The 17,025-nt window shown below is 44.5% G+C and overlaps 1 protein-coding gene across 1 annotated transcript in view; it reads right to left on the bottom strand.

The window, feature by feature from the left end:
- The window catches only part of ALG14 (ALG14 UDP-N-acetylglucosaminyltransferase subunit), a 53,841-nt gene that overhangs the window by 16,024 nt on the left and 20,792 nt on the right, over nt 1-17,025 (bottom strand). The gene's annotated exons all lie outside the window — the stretch shown is intronic.

Here is a 17,025-nt window from a genome sequence, read left to right on the forward strand (position 1 = left end):
TAGCAAGTTTTACGCACGATGGTGCAAAATGATAGGTATGCGCTTTTGCTACTTTTGTTATGTAGAAGTGAGAGAAGGGTACAATTAGGGAAAACATCAAGCAAAGTTGAAGGCGGTAGGGATGGGCTATTTAAGAACTGAGTATTGCAAAGGAGGGAGATAGGGCCAGGAATGAATGGGTGCCGAGAAAATGTGGATGGAATTCAAAAATAAGAAAGTGAGGGGGGTTTTTTTGGTCATGCAGAATGTAAATTAGGCTCAAAGTGCAACGAAATACGTGAAGAGTGAATGGTTGAAAGGAAGGGAAAATCCAAAACTGTCACTGGATGAAGTTGACGAGATCATGGAAAAGAGAAGTTTAATGAACCAAAGGCAATATATGAATCAGTGTATGGATGTGACAGAAGTAGATTTAAGCGGATTCAAAGAGTGAACGATGTTGCTGTAAACCAGTTTTAACTCTGTTTCTGTTCCTTTTTTCCCCCCATTTCATGCTTTTAATTTCTTTGGTTTACAGTTCTGTACTCTTTCTGTGCTTTGTATAAACAAGCTAGAGTTACCTTGAAAATGGAGGAACCAAACCACACGATTATAACTTATCTCTTCAAAAACAAAAGAGAAAAGGGGTCATACAGAGGAAGTCGGGAATTCTGGAAGATTAGGAAATTAAGATGCCACTCAAGTGTTTAGATTCCTCAAGGACTTCTCTGCAATTGCAAACTATAATCCCATATTAATAGCATCCAAATTATGGCCCACTTTGAGAGTAATCGAAGGAGCAACAAAAATATTAGGTCTAGGTAGATATCCTGCCTTTTCTAAGGGGACGGTTTTATTTTCTTATATTGTTTTTTTAATGAAAGACACCTAAAGTTGAGTTTGTGGGAAACTTTACAGGTAGTCCTCGACTTACGACCACAATTGAGCCCAACGTTTATGTCACTAAGCAAAACATTTTGTTAAGTGGATTTTGTCCCATTTCACGGCATTTATTTCCATAGTTGTTAAAGGAATGACTGCAGTTGTTAAGTTAGTAACATGGTCGTTAAGTGGATCTGGTTTCCCCATTGAGGGTGATCACATGACCCCGGGACACTGCAACTGTCATAAATATGAGTCTCTAATAAAGGAGAATATTTACAGCTGACGTGAGGGATCCTTGATGCTCTCTGAGCTTGCTTGTTCTCTTGCAGTTTGCATTACCCACTAGGTTACATCATCAGTGCTACGTAATGAAACATCCTTGAATATCAGGGGATTAAATTTCATTACGATCTCCATGGGATAATTTTTGGAGATATACCACTCACTCATCATGAAATCTCCAGAACCGTAAAGCCTGCAAACTTGAAATTTGGCAATATGTTCCCCTTGGCTTCTAGGTGCTTGCCAGGAAAGGATTTTTCGAAATGACAATCAGATTGTTAGTATTTCCTATAGATTAATTAACACGCTCTGATGCTAAGGAGTTCTACTCCCACTCCCCATCTGAAAATAACTCCGTTCCAACTGCCAGGTTGCCTTATATTAACACGCTCTGATGCTAAGGAGTTAGACGTTCTACTCCCCCTCCCCACCTGAAAAGGACTCTGTTCTAACTGCCAGTTGACTCACATTCCGTTACCTCGGTTCAAACTGGCAGACATTCCACTCCTTCACTTAGGAGTGGTCTGGGACTCCTTACAGTACTAAATGTCGGTACCTCAGCAAAATGTCTACACCTATGGAACTGCTTCTGGACTCAAGGTGGTGGGAGCCACCTCAAGAAAACAAGCAAGCTCAGTGAGCACCAGGGGCCTCTCAAATATGAGTCCGTTGCCAAGCATCGGAATTTTGATCACGTGACCATGGGGATACTGCAGTGGAGTGAAAAATGGTTCATAAGTCACTTTTCTCAATGCCATTGTAACTTCAACTGGTCACTAAATGGACTGTTGTTAGGCTGAGGACTACCTATCTATGAAACAAACAGGAAACATACAGATTGTTAAAGTGACAGTGTTCAAGGCAAGTCACAATGAATGTTACATTTTCTACATTGGTCTTAATGAACAGGCAAATATGTTAGAAAAAAAGTTCTGAATAAATATTCCAGGCATCATAAATACTGTATACATACAAGTAGTTCTCAACTTTGTGCAGAATTTTGGTTGTAAGTTATTGCAATTATAGGTTGTTGCAATTATAAGTTGAGTCACTGACCAGGCTTGATTTTATGACAGTTAAGTGAATCCCTGCAGTTGTTAAGTGAATCATGTGGTCATTAAGCAAATCACATGGTGTTTAAGCAAATCACATGGTCGTAAGTCTGGATCAGGGGTGGGTTCCTGCCAGTTCTAACCTCTTCTATAGAAGAGGTTCCACAAATTTACAGTGCCATTTAGAACCGGTTCCAGGTCCCTCGCCCCGCCCGTCCGCACATCATCAAGGTAAAGAGCGAGAGGAGGAATTCTGGGAGTTGAAGTCCAGAAGTCTTAAAGCTGTCAAGTTTGAACACCCCTGAGGGGGGGGTTCCTAAAGGGTGAGGGGGGCAAGGGTCTTGTAACTTGACAGCTTTAAGACTTGCACACTTCAGTGCCAGAGTTCCTGAGACAACATTTTGGTTGCTAAGCAACAGCATTGTTAAGTGAGTTTCACCACATTTTGCAAGTTGGCCATGCCCACTCTGTCACATGGCTGGCAAGCCACTCCCACCCAGTCACATGGCTGGCAAGCCAGTCCCACAAAGCCGGCTATGTACTTGTAAAATGTGGTGATACTCACTTAAAAACGCTCTTGCTTAGCAATCAGAATGTTGGCTCAGAAACTCTGGCATTTGAAGCACGCAAGTCTTAAAGCTGTCAAGTTACAAGTTCTGTGGGCGTGGCTTGGTGGCAGGGGAAAGGATATTGCAAAATCTCCATTCTCACCCCACTCTGGGGCCTGTCAGAGGCAGGGCCGGATTTTCCTATAGGCTAACTAGGCTTCAGCCTAGGGCCTCAAGATCAAGAGGGGCCTACATTCAAATTGTTAGCAAAATTAAAATTACACTATTCTAAAAACAGTGAACACAAAAACACTGAACCGAAAATAAGGAGAAATTCTACGCATATGACTAATAAACAAACATAAAAATGTATTGGTTAAAATCGTTCCAGCGCCGCGGCAGTTGGGGAGCCCGCCCATGTTCCCGGCACCGGCGGTCAGGCAAGAGGCGCGGCCGCTCCCAGTAGCCGCCCCGTCAACGCGGAGCCCACCAGCGGCCAGGCAGGTGAGGGCGAGGGGGCCGAGCCAGGCAGCTGAGCTCAGCAGGCGGCTGGCCTCGCTGCCTTTGCCGCAGAGCAGAGCCGCCCTCCGTCGGGAGGCCACCTATATATATTGATATATATTGATATATATCACAGTAATGATGTATTTTATTGTCTCTCATGTAATTTACAAACTTAAAAATGGGAGGTGAAAGGGCCTCATAAGTGGAATAGCCTAGGGCCTCTTTTCATCTAAATCCGGCCCTGGTCAGAGGTGGTATTTGCAGAACTCCTCTTTACAGTAGTTCTCTGAACTAGTCAAAATTTCTGCTACCGGTTCTCCAGAACTGCTGGATCTCACCCCTGCTTACTACTAAACAAGTTATAGCAATAGCAGTTAGACTTATATACTGCTTCATAGGGCTTTCAGCCCTCTCTAAGCGGTTTACAGAGTCAGCATATCGCCCCCACAGTCTGGGTCCTCATTTCACCCACCTCGGAAGGATGGAAGGTTGAGTCAACCTTGAGCCGGTGAGATTAGAACCGCTGAACTGCAGATAACAGTCAGCTGAAGTGGCCTGCAGTACTGCACCCTAACCACTGCGCCACCTCGGCTCTTATCCCCCTGCTTTGTTTGGCTAATCAATTCACAATTGCTGGGTGCACGACGACCAAAGAAATTAAATATCGCTTGCTCCCTCCTCCCCTTAAAAAAATATCTAGCCAAAGGAAGCCTAAATATTTCCAAAGCAAACATTCAAAAGAATGTGCTCTCCATTATTGACAAAACAAAGAACACACAGCTCTCTCTCTTAAACGATCAGATATCCTTGCTTAGAAAATTGCTAGCCACATTGTGTACTTTCTGAATTCTGGAGATTGTATCATTGCTTTCCCTTCTCGGTCCTTCAGGACAGCACTGTACAAAACCAGTTGAAACAGCATGGGACGGCAGGGAAGTACTGGGAGGTAATGAGCCAAAACCACACACAGAACTGTAGTTAGGCCATGTTTGCGTTTGCTACAGGGGTGCCTGAAATGGTAGCACTGGGTTAAATGGTTCAGAAGAAGTTCAGCATTAAAATACAGTCAAATAACAATTCAATCATGGTCCCTGCCAAAATAGAAACACTATATAATTATTATTACTCATAACCTGAGTAAGATAGGAGGATGACTGTGAACTGGTTGTATCTTTCAACATTAAATATCTGAGCTTCTTGAGAGGGGGGGACGGAGGGAGGGAGGGAGGGAGGGAGGGAGGAGAGAGAGAGAGAGAGAGAGAGAGAGAGAGAGAGAGAGAGAGAGAGTGAGAGAGAGAGAGAGAGAGGGAGAGAGAGATGATTTTGATTGCTACCAAGTCAGAGTTAAATCTTAATGATCTCATAGACCCGTGATGGTGAAGCTATGGCACGGTGCCACAGGTGGCACACGGAGCCATTTGTCAGGGCACGCAAGGCGAGGCCCTGTCAGCTGGTCAGTGCACGCCTTCTTTTGAGCGCATTTTTCACCCTCCGGAGGCTTCAGGAGCTTTCCTGAGGCCTCCGGAGCGCAAAAAACCAGCCCTACGGGCAAACCGGAAGTTCAGGAACAGACTTCCGGTTTGCTCGTAGGGCCGGTTTTAGCCCCCCCGGAACATTCAGCAGCCCACAGGAGGCTTCCCTGAAGGCTCTGGAGGGCAAAAAAACGACCCTACGAGCAAACCGGAAGTCACTTCCGGATTGCTCATTTTTGTGGATCAAAAGAAAGGAAGAGGTGAGAGCCAGGACGTTCACGAACTCAGGTTTATATTCCAAGCAACAATTGTACAGCGATTCAAAAGTATCCCCCGCTTGACATCTATTTAAACAGGCTGTCAAAGCAGGGGGACCAATGGGTGCGCTCCAGGCGTCTGGCAACTGATGACGCTGCGCCCTAGCCAATCCGGGCACCTCTAGCGGCTAGCAACAGCCTATGCTGCGCCTCAGCCAATCAGGGCGCAGCCTGGTCTGTTGCCGGCCGTCAGGTTATATCTCGAGGACTTTTCGAGTCCTCAACACTCATAGTGTTGTTTTTTGCCCTCCGGAACCTTCAAAAATGCAAGTAGAAAAAATAGGAACCACGTTTGGTGGGAAGGTAACAGTGTTCTCTGCGCCTTCGGCATTAGGAATGTGTTTGCTTAGCGTTTTAATGCGGGCTTATTTAATCTGTGTTTCTCAAGCCAATATGGAAACTCAAATACAACTGTGTTCCTGGTAATTGCCTTTACTTTCTGTGTGACCCGTCAAAACCGCGTTCCACAAAAGTGCGGTCGACGAAAGCGCGTATGTGACGTCATCACAGCGCGATGAAAAAGATCGAAAAATTGAAATACAAATTAAATTACAGCAAGCTGATTCACATAAAGGTAAGGGTTAGGTTTAAGGTTAGGGTTAGGATAAGGGTTAGGGTTAGGTTTGGGTTAGGGTTAGGTTTGGGGGGGTTAGGGTAAGGTTTTCGCTTTATTTTTACATTTTTCGATCTTTTTCGTCGCGCTGTGATGACATCACATACGCGCTTTCGTCGACCGCGCTTTTGTCTACCGCGCTTTTGTGGTGGAACCTCTTTCTGAACTATGCAATTCAATGGTCAAAAGTTGCTTAGAAAAACAGGATCATTTCTATAATTAGGTGGAATGAAGCCCTCTCGTAGTTATTTCTCATTTTGTTATAGGCTATTGTCTCATAGTGGAGTACAGGCAATCAATTTAATAGACTCCCAATTTCAGGCAATGGACGAAGCCAGGTGTTGGATTCCAGCCAAAACTGTAATTGTTAAGTTCCTGAAGACATCTGGAAGGGATGCTTTTGTTCCTAACATGTGGAAAACTCCTGAGTGGCTTGCTACTACAGCAGATTACACAATATGTGCCACTGTGAGAAGAACGTAAGAGCTAACAATCATTAGAAGGTCACAATCCACTTTGTGCAGACTACGGCAACCTCACAATGAGTTATTTTGAGGATATTCTCCAGGGACACGATAAGGGGATCAGCTGGCGGACCTGACCCAGGCATAATAGGGATGGGTCTGCCAAAGGTCAGAGGGAGAAGAAACAGGAGGAAATGGCAGATGACTTTCCTTTACGTCTTGGGCTACTACTGCCAAAATGTTTGCGCGTTAGTAAAAATAGATTTTTTTTTCCCCTGCTGAGGGAAAACAACTCAAGTATGTCAGAGAAAATCCATGCATTAGATAAAAATAGGATTAAAATTACAGTTACAAGATTTATAAATGCAAAATTATTTGACTGTACGTATCAAATGCGTATTCTCCAAAAAAAAGTACAACTTGCTCCTGCTCCGTCTAGAAAAAGAAGTATAATAGCAATAGCAGTTAGACTTATATACCGCTTCATAGGGCGTTCAGCCCTCTCTAAGCGGTTTACAGAGTCAGCATATCGCCCCCCACGGTCTGGGTCCTCATTTTACCCACCTCGGAAAGATGGAAGACTGAGTCAACCTTTGAGCCGGTGAGATTAGAACCGCTGAACTGCAGATAACAGTCAGCTGAAGTGGCCTGCAGTACTGCACCCTAACCACTGCGCCACCTCAGCTCTATAAAATGTAAGTATTGCCCAGATGTTCTGGGAAGAATCTCACACTAGGCATTCCCTCTAATAAATATAATCAAGAGCCGGGGTGGTGCAGTGGTTAGAATGCAGTACTGCATGCTACTTCTTCTGACTGCCAGCAGTTCGGCAGTTCAATCCTCACCGGCTTAATAGCAATAGCAATAGACTTACATATTGCTTCACACGGTTTTACAATCCTCTCTAAGCGGTTCACAGAGTCAGCCTATGGCCCCCAACAATCCGGGTCCTCATTTTACCCACCTCGGAAGGATGGAAGGCTGAGTCAACCTTGAGCCTGGTGAGGTTCGATCTGCCAAACTGCTGGCAGCCGGTGATCAGGAGAAGTAGCCTGCAAATACTGCATTCTAACCACTGCGCCAACTAAGGTTGACTCAGCCTTCCATCCTTCCAAGGTCGGTAAAATGAGGACCCAGACTGTTGGGGGCAATATGCTGACTGTAAAAACCCCTCAGAGAGGGCTTTAAAGCACTGTGAAGGCCGAGGTGGTGCAGTGGTTAGGGTGCAGTACTGAAGGCCACTACAGCTGACTGTTATCTGCAGTTCAGCGGTTCTAATCTCACCAGCTCAAGGTTGACTCAGCCTTCCATCCTTCCGAGGTAGGTGAAATGAGGACCCAGACTGTGGGGGCAATATGCTGACTCTGTAAACTGCTTAGAGAGGGCTGAAAGCCCTATGAAGCGGTATATAAGTCTAACTGCTATTGCTATTGCTACTGTGAAACGGTATGTAAGTCTTAAGTGCAATTGTTATTTGTGCTTTTTCAGTTGAAAAAAACCCCCCAACCTATCTAAGTTATCTACGTAAAAAAGAAAAAAAAAAGAAATGTGACACAAGAATGTGAAAATATATTGGAATATAAGTCATCATACTGGTCTTACTAAAAAGAAATGGACCGTCTGATGTCAATTGTAATAGAAAGGAACAATGCCACATTATCTGTTCTAGCAGGCTACTGAAGTGCAATGAACTTAAGACATTTTGAAAGCTGGAGAGAGAACGGAAAGTCTTAGCTAAGTGAAATAAAGGCCTCTTTTAATATAGTTCTGCTGTCTGAATGTTTCTGCAACAAAAGGTAGCTGTTAACAGTGATTGTAAGCACATCAATTTGGCATGTAGCTTACTTACCTCCAAAAGTAGGATGTAAAAATATATGGATGACTCCTTCAACTTTCCATTTATAACACCTAATCTGATGGTTTTTTTTAAAGATATACAGTAATCATGTGGCCTGAAGGACATGGCTGCATCCTTTATCATCGTTATTGCTGTCAGACTCAAGTCACCTGGCTATTTCTACCCAACTGGTTGTAAACGGTTCACTGACAAATGCGTGCCCGACAAATGCGCGCCGACAAAACGGCGAAGTCGAAAGCGCACCCACTAAAGCGCATCGACAAAAGCGCGCCATCGAAAACAACGCGAAAACAACGGTAACAACGTTAACAACCCTAACCCTTACCCTAATCCTAACCTAAAAACCCTAATCGCGCTTTTTTGGGTGCGGTTTTGTCAGCACGCTTTAGTGGGTGCGCTTTCAACTTCGCCATTTTGTCGCGGCGGTTTTGTCGGCGCGCATTTGTCGGGCGCGCATTTGTCGGGTCACCGTTGTAAACAAGTCTGAAACCCATTTAGAGAACAAAATATAATCTTTACTTTAGAGGAGTGGTTCCCAAACTTGGCAACTTTAAGACTTGTGGACTTCAACTCCCAGAATTCTCCAGCCAGCTCTGCTGGCTGGAGAATTCTGGGAATTGAAGTCCACAAGTCTTAAAGTTGCCAAGTTTGGGAACCACTGCTTTAGAGGACAAAATGTAATCTTTACTTTATTACTCTTTCACTTACTGAAGGCAGACATTGTAGGAGGAGTGTGTGTTAGTCTATAGTAGCCAAAATTAGAAGGAATCTGATAGCACCTATTCAGACTAACCCATTTGATTAAAAAAAAACATAACTGTGTTATTCTGAAAGGTTCCACCACAAAATCGCGGTAGACAAAAGCGCGCTCGACGAAAGCGCATACGTGACGTCATCACAGCGCGACGAAAACATCGCGCTGTGATCGATAAATGTAAAAATAAAGCGAAAACCTAAACCTAACCCTTAACCTAACCCTAAACATAACCCTAAACCTAACCATTAACCTAACGCTAAACCTAACGCTAACCCTTAACCTAACGCTAAACGTAACCCTAACGCTCTAAACCTAACCCTAACCCTAACCCTAACCCTAACCCTTACCTTTATGTGAATCGGCTTGCTTTAATTGTATTTTTATTTCAATTTTTAATTTTTTTCGTCGCGCTGTGATGATGTCAAATGCGCGCTTTCATCGAGCGCGCTTTTGTGGACCACGGTTTTGACGGGTCACGATTCTGAAAAGGTGTTACCAGACTTTTTCTGATACATGAGGTGGGAAAACTCTGAAGGGAGTTGTGAGAAACTTTGAAACTTTTTTCTAAGAGAAACTCTGAAAATTAGAATCACGTAGACGAACCTTTTCTTGCATTTTAGCAAATTGGGTGGCAAATATACACGTGTTATTTAAAAAGCTCTTTTGAAGAAAAAGGGACATGAGCAGTGGTGGGTTTCAAAAAATGTTTGGAACCTCTTCTGTAGGTGTGGCCTGCCTTCCGGGTCCACTGGTGGAACCTCTTCTAACCGGTTCGGTAGATTTGACGAACCGGTTCTACCGAATAGGTGCGAACTGGTAGGAACCCACTTCTAGACATGAGGTATTCTGTGTATGTGGAGGGGAGGTGGGAGGCATTTCCCAAATGAAAGGAATTTCTTTTAAATTATTTTAAAACATTAAGCACCCAAAGACGAAGAGATAGAAAGCCCTAAAGTTAAATTTTGTCTAAGTTAGAAACCTCTGTGGAGGCCTAGAACCAAGTACCTTTTTCTCTGACAGTGTCACCCGAATTCAACTAGTTTGTGCAATTACAGTTTGGCCTAGCTGCCAAAGCTGTCATAACATCGTTGATTCAATATTTAGGCTCCTTTTAAAATATGTTAAATGTTAAGTATAAGGATTATATCATCATCATAGCAATAGCAATAGCAGTTAGACTTATATACCGCTTCATAGGACTTTCAGCCCTCTCTAAGCGGTTTACAGAGTCAGCATATTGCCCCCAACAACAATCCGGGTTCTCATTTTACCCACCTCGGAAGGATGGAAGGCTGAGTCAACCCTGAGCCGGTGAGATTTGAACAGCCGAACTGCAGAACTGCAGTCAGCTGAAGTAGCCTGCAGTGCTACATTTAACCACTGCGCCACCTCGGCTCTATCATCATCATATCACCATCATCCTGGCTTCTGGGCCATTTCTGTCTCTCACCATGCATGCCTAACTTGTTACTCAGGCATAGCAATGGAGCAGGAAGAATTAGGCAAAAGAAAACAGAAGAAGTAGGATTGATCCCTTGAGATGATTAAAAATGTCATCAAAGGACCTAGACAGCCAAAATGTTAAGCACACAACTTTTCATACAGCACTGGTTGTTCCGCTTCTTGCTTCACCCTCTGGAGCCTTTGACTGGCTCCAGAAAAAAAAAAAAAAGAGTTTAAAAGTAATTATGCACCAAATCATGTCTGAAGAGAACTGGGATGTTTGCTGCTAGCACATCCATGGTAGGGGGAACACTTAAGTCAAAATGAAATCCACCTAGCTAGCATTTGCCCTTCCCAGGAAACAAAAATATGGCAGAAACAGATGGAGATGGCATTTCTTTTCTAACATTTTTTTTCATATTAAACTTGTGTTTTATTGAGGTTGATTAACAAATGGGTTGGATTAACAGGGCGAGAGGGAGGGGAGGGGGCACAGCTTGACCTGTGAACAGCAGAGGAGAGTAAATATGAACCAAGGAGACAGTCTTGGGGGGGGGGGCACAGGAGAGTGCTAGTTGGTTTAAACCCCCCCTCCTCCCCCCCCCCCAAATTATAATTCCCTCACCTGAAAACAGCCTCTTGGGATGGCGAGTTACCCAGCACGAGGGGGCTTGTAGAGAGGGTTTGGGGGGGGGCGATGCTAACTCCCACAAACGAGGGAGGGGCTCGGAGGCAGTTACAAGCACGGGAGGGAGGGGGGGCGAGGAAAGGAAATCAAACATGATTGACAGGAACCAGAGTATAACCCCGCCCCTATACTCCGCAGTGGGCGGGTCCCCGTCATTCCCGGCCCAGGGGGGTCTTCCTGCCCCAAGGTTGCAGACAAAAGGGGGCTCCAGAGAGGAGGACGAGGAGGAAGAGGAGTAAGGTTTAAGCCAAGCTCGGCAACTAACATTTCTAAAGTGGCTGGGAGGAGGATTTTAAAAATCTTTTTAAGCATTAAAAAAACAAAAAAACCTCTTTGTAATTATAGGAGCACCTGCCTCACTTTGAGGAGTGTAGATTTCATCCTGGTGCCTCCTGAAATTAAGAGAAAAGAACCTTTGGCTACCCAGGAAATGAATTTTAAAAGTAAATCCAATCTTATTTCCGGTATAATCCTGATGAGATTTTTCTAGGGTTTTTTAAAAAAATAAAAAAACCTCCTGAGATCTACTTTCTGTGCCAAAATAGATCCCAATTACTGAGACGGTTTGAAAATGATTGGTCTCTTGATCATCAGGCATCAAAACACAAATGTTTTTGTCAAGTAGTGGGTTTCAAAAAAATTTCGAACCTACTCGGTGGGTGTGGCCTCCTTTGTGGGAGTGGCTTGCCGGCCATGTGACCTGGTGGGAGTGGCTTGCCGGCCATGTGTTCTCTCTCTCTCTCTCTCTCTCTCTCTCTCTCTTTCCTTCCGTCTCTCTGTCCCTTTTTCCTTTTTTTCTTTCATCTCTCACTTTTTCTTTCTTTTTTTCTTTATTTCTTTCTTCCTTTCTTTCTCTTTCTCTCTCTGTGTGAGTCTCTGTGTGTGTGTGTCAGTGGTGGGTTTCAAAAATTTTTTGAACCTACTCTGTGGGTGTGGCCTCCTTTGTGGGAGTGGCTTGCCGGCCATGTGACCTGGTGGGAGTGACTTGCCAGCCATGTGTTCTCTCTCTCTCTCTCTCTCTCTCTCTCTCTCTCTCTCTCTCTCTCTCCTTCCTTCCTTTTGTCTCTCTGTCCCTTTTTCCTTTTTTTCTTTCATCTCTCTCTCACTTTTTCTTTCTTTTTTTCTTTATTTCTTTCTTCCTTTCTTTCTCTTTCTCTCTCTGTGTGAGTCTGTGTGTGTGTGTGTCAGTGGTGGGTTTCAAAAATCTTTGGAACCTCTTCTGTAGGTGTGGCCTGCTTTCCGGGTCCACTGGTGGAACCTCTTCTAACCGGTTCGGTAGATTTGACGAACCGGTTCTACCGAACTGGTAGGAACCCACCTCTGTTTTCGTCCTTATCTTCTTTCTTAAACTTAGAACTTAGAATAACTTTACTGTCACTTTGAACGTACGATAATCGGCATACATTAAAATGAAATTTCGTTGCACGCACCTCTCAAAGGATCTCCCCCTTTCTTTCCCGCCTCCTCCTTTTTATTAAACTACAAATGGTTAAGGATGGAGCAAGGGAGAACCCAGGCTAGTAAAATAGCTTGGCATTATCACTTTCGCACTCTCGTTTGACTGGTTACTTTGTTGACTTAAGAAAGAACAAGCAACTACCTTATAAAGACCTGGGCCACCATGTTGCAATACAAAGATAATTTGGGGGCAATTGTTGGCGTGACCCGTCAAAACCGCGGTCCACAAAAGCGTGCTCGACGAAAGCGCGCATTTGACGTCATCACAGCGCGACGAAAAAAAATTAAAAATTGAAATCAAAATAAAATTAAAGCAAGCCGATTCACATAAAGGTAAGGGTTAGGGTTAGGGTTAGGGTTAGGGTTAGGTTAAGGGTTAGGGTTAGGTTTAGAGAGTTAGGGTTACGTTTAGCGTTAGGTTAAGGGTTAGCGTTAGGTTTAGCGTTAGGTTAACGGTTAGGTTTAGGGTTAGATTTAGGGTTAGGTTAAGGGTTAGGGTTAGGTTTAGGGTTAGGTTTGGGGGGGTTAGGGTAAGGTTTTCGCTTTATTTTTACATTTATCGATCACAGCGCGATGTTTTCGTCGCGCTGTGATGACGTCACGTACGCGCTTTCGTCGAGCGCGCTTTCGTCGAGCGCGCTTTTGTGGTGGAACCATTGTTGGATGGGCTCATATGTTGTACCAACCAAGTCATAATGTGATTGTAAGTTTTGGCTTAAAACAATGAAAATTAAAGCACAAATAAATACTAGGCCTACCAATCTTCTTTACAGCATTAAATGTAGCTAATATATTGTGGTTGGAACGCAAATATGGTTGCGCAACAGCCTATTTTTAGCGGTTATCTTTAGGTAATTATCTTAGCCCACCAGCAAAGCTCATACTGATGGCCTCCGATTTCTGTCCCCAGTCCCTAAAAGGTGAAAGCAATGGAAATTTTAATTTATTATCTCCCTCTAACATTTCTCAGGTTCCTAGGGTTTCTCGTCTGCAGTTAAAAAACGCAGTTTGGGAGGACCCAAGAATTTGCAAGATCAGTTGTTAATCTATGCAAGGAACTCCTTAAAAGCATTCCAAAAATCCTACATTGTTGTTTATTAACAATATTGTAGAAACATGACCAGGGAAATGACTCTCCCTACAGCTGATTAATGCCAGAAACGCTCCATAAATTCCATCATGGCAGCTATGTAATTTCGGGCTGTCTGTCGGTTTTCTGGGCACTTCCTATTTTAAACATTTAATTGTTGAATTCCCTGGCAGGCATCTCTTGACAAATGTTGTCAACTCAGCACTGACTTTTTTTTTGCTTCTCTCTTACAAAACCTACGGGATCTGGTGGTCTGCCAAGAATGTGGTGCTTAGTGGCTCCGTAAACACTCTCTCACCCAAAGGCAGATTAATATATGAGGCCGTGGGGGCTGTTTTGAGATCAAAGCTAGTCCTCTGGTCCGATTCTGATAAACGATATGATAATGAGATTAAAGAAAGCACAGTTAACGAAGCAAATTGTTTGGGGAAAGTATGATCAAATGTTGCACAATTCTCCCCTTCCATTATTACGAGGCTTTCCTCCAGAGGGACTCGATTCAAAGGAAGTCGCTCATGTCTCTCATGAGGCAAATCAGTTGACCTTTCAAATTAATGATTTCTTTTTCATCAACAATCGTTAGCTGAAGGATATGGCCTCTCGGAACAGAGGCACTGATTTCCTAATCTAGCGGCAAGAGGCGAAAGAGAAAGCAAAGGAGAAATTAGCAATAGCAATAGCAGTTAGACTTATATACCGCTTCATAGGGCTTTCAGCCCTCTCTAAGCGGTTTACAGAGTCAGCATATTGCCCCCAACAACAATCCGGGTCCTCATTTTACCCACCTCGGAAGGATGGAAGGCTGAGTCAACCTTGAGCCGGTGAGATTTGAACAGCCGAACTGCAGAACTGCAGTCAGCTGAAGTAGCCTGCAGTGCTGCATTTAACCACTGCGCCACCTGTGGGGATGGGCACGTCAAGATGGATGTTTCTTGGGCTACATTAAAGTCCTTTGGGTTAATTTTAAATCCAAAGGAGCCATTTGGAGGGGGGCTGAGGAAGTGGTGGGCCCACTGCTCGCGTGGGACCATCCCCTTCCCGCCAGTCTGCGGGATCTGGAAATGTTGGGGAACACAGAGCCAAGGTGGCGCAGTGGTTAGGGTGCAGTGCTGCAGGCCACTTCAGCTGACTGCTATCTGCAGTTCGGCGGTTCTAATCTCACCGGCTCAAGGTTGACTCAGCCTTCCATCCTTCCGAGGTGGGTAAAATGAGGACCCGGATTGTTGGGGGCGATATGCTGACTCTGTAAACCGCTTAGAGAGGGCTGAAAGCCCTATGAAGCGGTATATAAGTCTAACTGCTATTGCTATTGCTATTCTATTGCTCCGAGGAAATAAATATTATCTATTTATTTACAAAATGTATTGGCCTCTCATCTTATCTTTGGGTAACTCTGGCTGCCTTGCAATCATAAATACATTTCTGGAGAAGGCAGAAAGTAGCTTCAGCTTCGTTCAGAAGTCAACCCTTGCCCTTAAACTGGGAAGTATGAATGAAGCAAATGTGTTCGGATTCTGCTCGCTGTTTCTCTTCTCATCTCTCAACAGTTACCATCTAAACCACAGGTATCAAACTCAAGGCCCGTGGGCCCAATCCGGCCCGCTGAGTGCTTAGAACTGGCCCACCCTGGAAACAGCGAAGGACCAGCCTGTGGTGTCTCTGCCAGCAAAAACAGGTTCTCGGGAGGTTGTGACGGCCTCCTGCAACCCTCCGCCAGTGAAAACGGAATTCGGGAGGGCAGCATGCGATCCGAGCCCCAACACGAGTGACGGTGAGCTGGCCACGCCCATCCTGGCCATGCCCACTTGCCCCCCCAAGGTCAAACACAATCCTGATGCGGCCCTCAATGAAATAGAATTTGATACCCCTAATCTAAACTATGGAGTGGTTCGATGGATTCCACCACAAAACCGCGGAGGACAAAATTGCGCTCGACGAAAGTGCGCATTTGACGTCATCACAGCGCGACGAAAACATCGCGCTGTGATCGAAAAATGTAAAAATAAAGCAAAAACCTTACCCTAACCCCCCCCAAACCTAACCCTAAACCTAACCCTAAACCTAACCCTTAACCTAACCCTAAACGTAACTCTTAACCTAACGCTAAACCTAATGCTAACCCTTAACCTAACGCTAAACGTAACCCTAACACTCTAAACCTAACCCTAACCCTTAACCTAACCCTAACCCTAACCCTAAACCTAACCCTTACCTTTATGTGAATCGGCTTGCTTTAATTTTAATTTTATTTCAATTTTTAATTTTTTTCGTCGCGCTGTGATGACGTCAAATGCGCGCTTTCGTCGAGCGCGATTTTGTCCTCCGCGGTTTTGACGGGTCACGGGTTCGATGAGTAGCCAGCCTGCATTCTCCTGATTTGCCTCCACTGCAACTCTTAGCAGGCTCATACAACTTGGCTATTAGTGACGGATATTAGAAACAACAGTGCCAGAACATCTGGAGAACTATCGGTTCCCCATTCCTGAAAGAGTATAGTTCAGTGTTTCTCAACCTTGGCGACTTTAAGTCCTGTGGACTTCAACTCCCAGAATCCCCCAGCCAACACTAGGTCCCCGAGTGTGATTGACTCACTAACTGAAGTGTCAATAATTTGATAAACCTGTGATTTACCACAACGACAGATGCAGATTTACTGTGTGGCTAATATACCTCTTAAAATCATAAAATAAATTTCAGTGCAAAGTTCATGTCACATTTGGCAAACTGTTCTGAGGTTGGGAGAGGTGGTTTTTTCTTTTTCTTTTTTGGCACTGTTATTTCAAATGAAAAAAAAAAGATGCGTAAAAGTTAAACTGTTACCAGTGAGCAAACTTTTGTCACTATTCCTTTGCATCTGCCACAAGAGTATTCTCCTCTAAGCGAAATATTGTTTTAAGAAAGTGTTAAATTACTTCTCTTTAAACTTTTCCGCCTAGCTCAGTGATGCTTTCTGTTTGATTTTTCCAGACAATTTCTCCTACGAATGAAAACTCGATAGAATCAATATTAACTAAATGAAACCATCTCTTTAACGAGGGCAGGAAGAGAGAGGGTAGGAGTAGGGGAGAGCTAAGGGCAGAAGGAAGGGGAAGGAGAGGAGGGTGGAAGGGAGAGAAAGAGAAGGAGAGATAGTAGGAGGGGAGGAGGAAGAGTGGAGGAGAGGCAAGGGAAGAAGAAAGAGGTAAGGAGAGGTGGGTGGGAGAGAAAGAGAAGGAGAGGAGGGTGGAAGGGAGAGAAAGAGAAGGAGAGAGGACAGGAAGGGGAAGAGAGAGGGTAGGAGTAGGGGAGAGGTAAGGGAAGAAGGAAGGGGAAGGAGAGGAGGAAGGAAGTAGGGAAGGGAGGGAAGAAGGAAGGGAAAGGAGAGGAGGGTGGAAAGGAGAGAAAGAAGGAGAGATAGTAGGAAGGGAAGAGAAAGAGTGCAGGAGAGGCAAGGGAAGAAGAAAGAGGTAAGGAGAGGTGGATGGAAGGGAGAAAAAGAGAAGGAGAAGAGGGTGGAAGGGAGAGAAAGAGAAGGAGAGAGGGCAGGAAGGGGAAGAGAGGGGGTAGGAGTAGGGGAGAGGTAAGGGAAGAAGGAAGGGGAAGGAGAGGAGGAAGGAAGGAAGTAGAGAAGGAAGG

This window comes from Thamnophis sirtalis, unplaced genomic scaffold (genome assembly GCF_051295495.1).
Source record: "Thamnophis sirtalis isolate CommonGarterSnake01/CBP01778 unplaced genomic scaffold, rThaSir2_p1.2 scaffold_7, whole genome shotgun sequence".
Classification (NCBI taxonomy): Eukaryota; Metazoa; Chordata; class Lepidosauria; order Squamata; family Natricidae; genus Thamnophis; species Thamnophis sirtalis.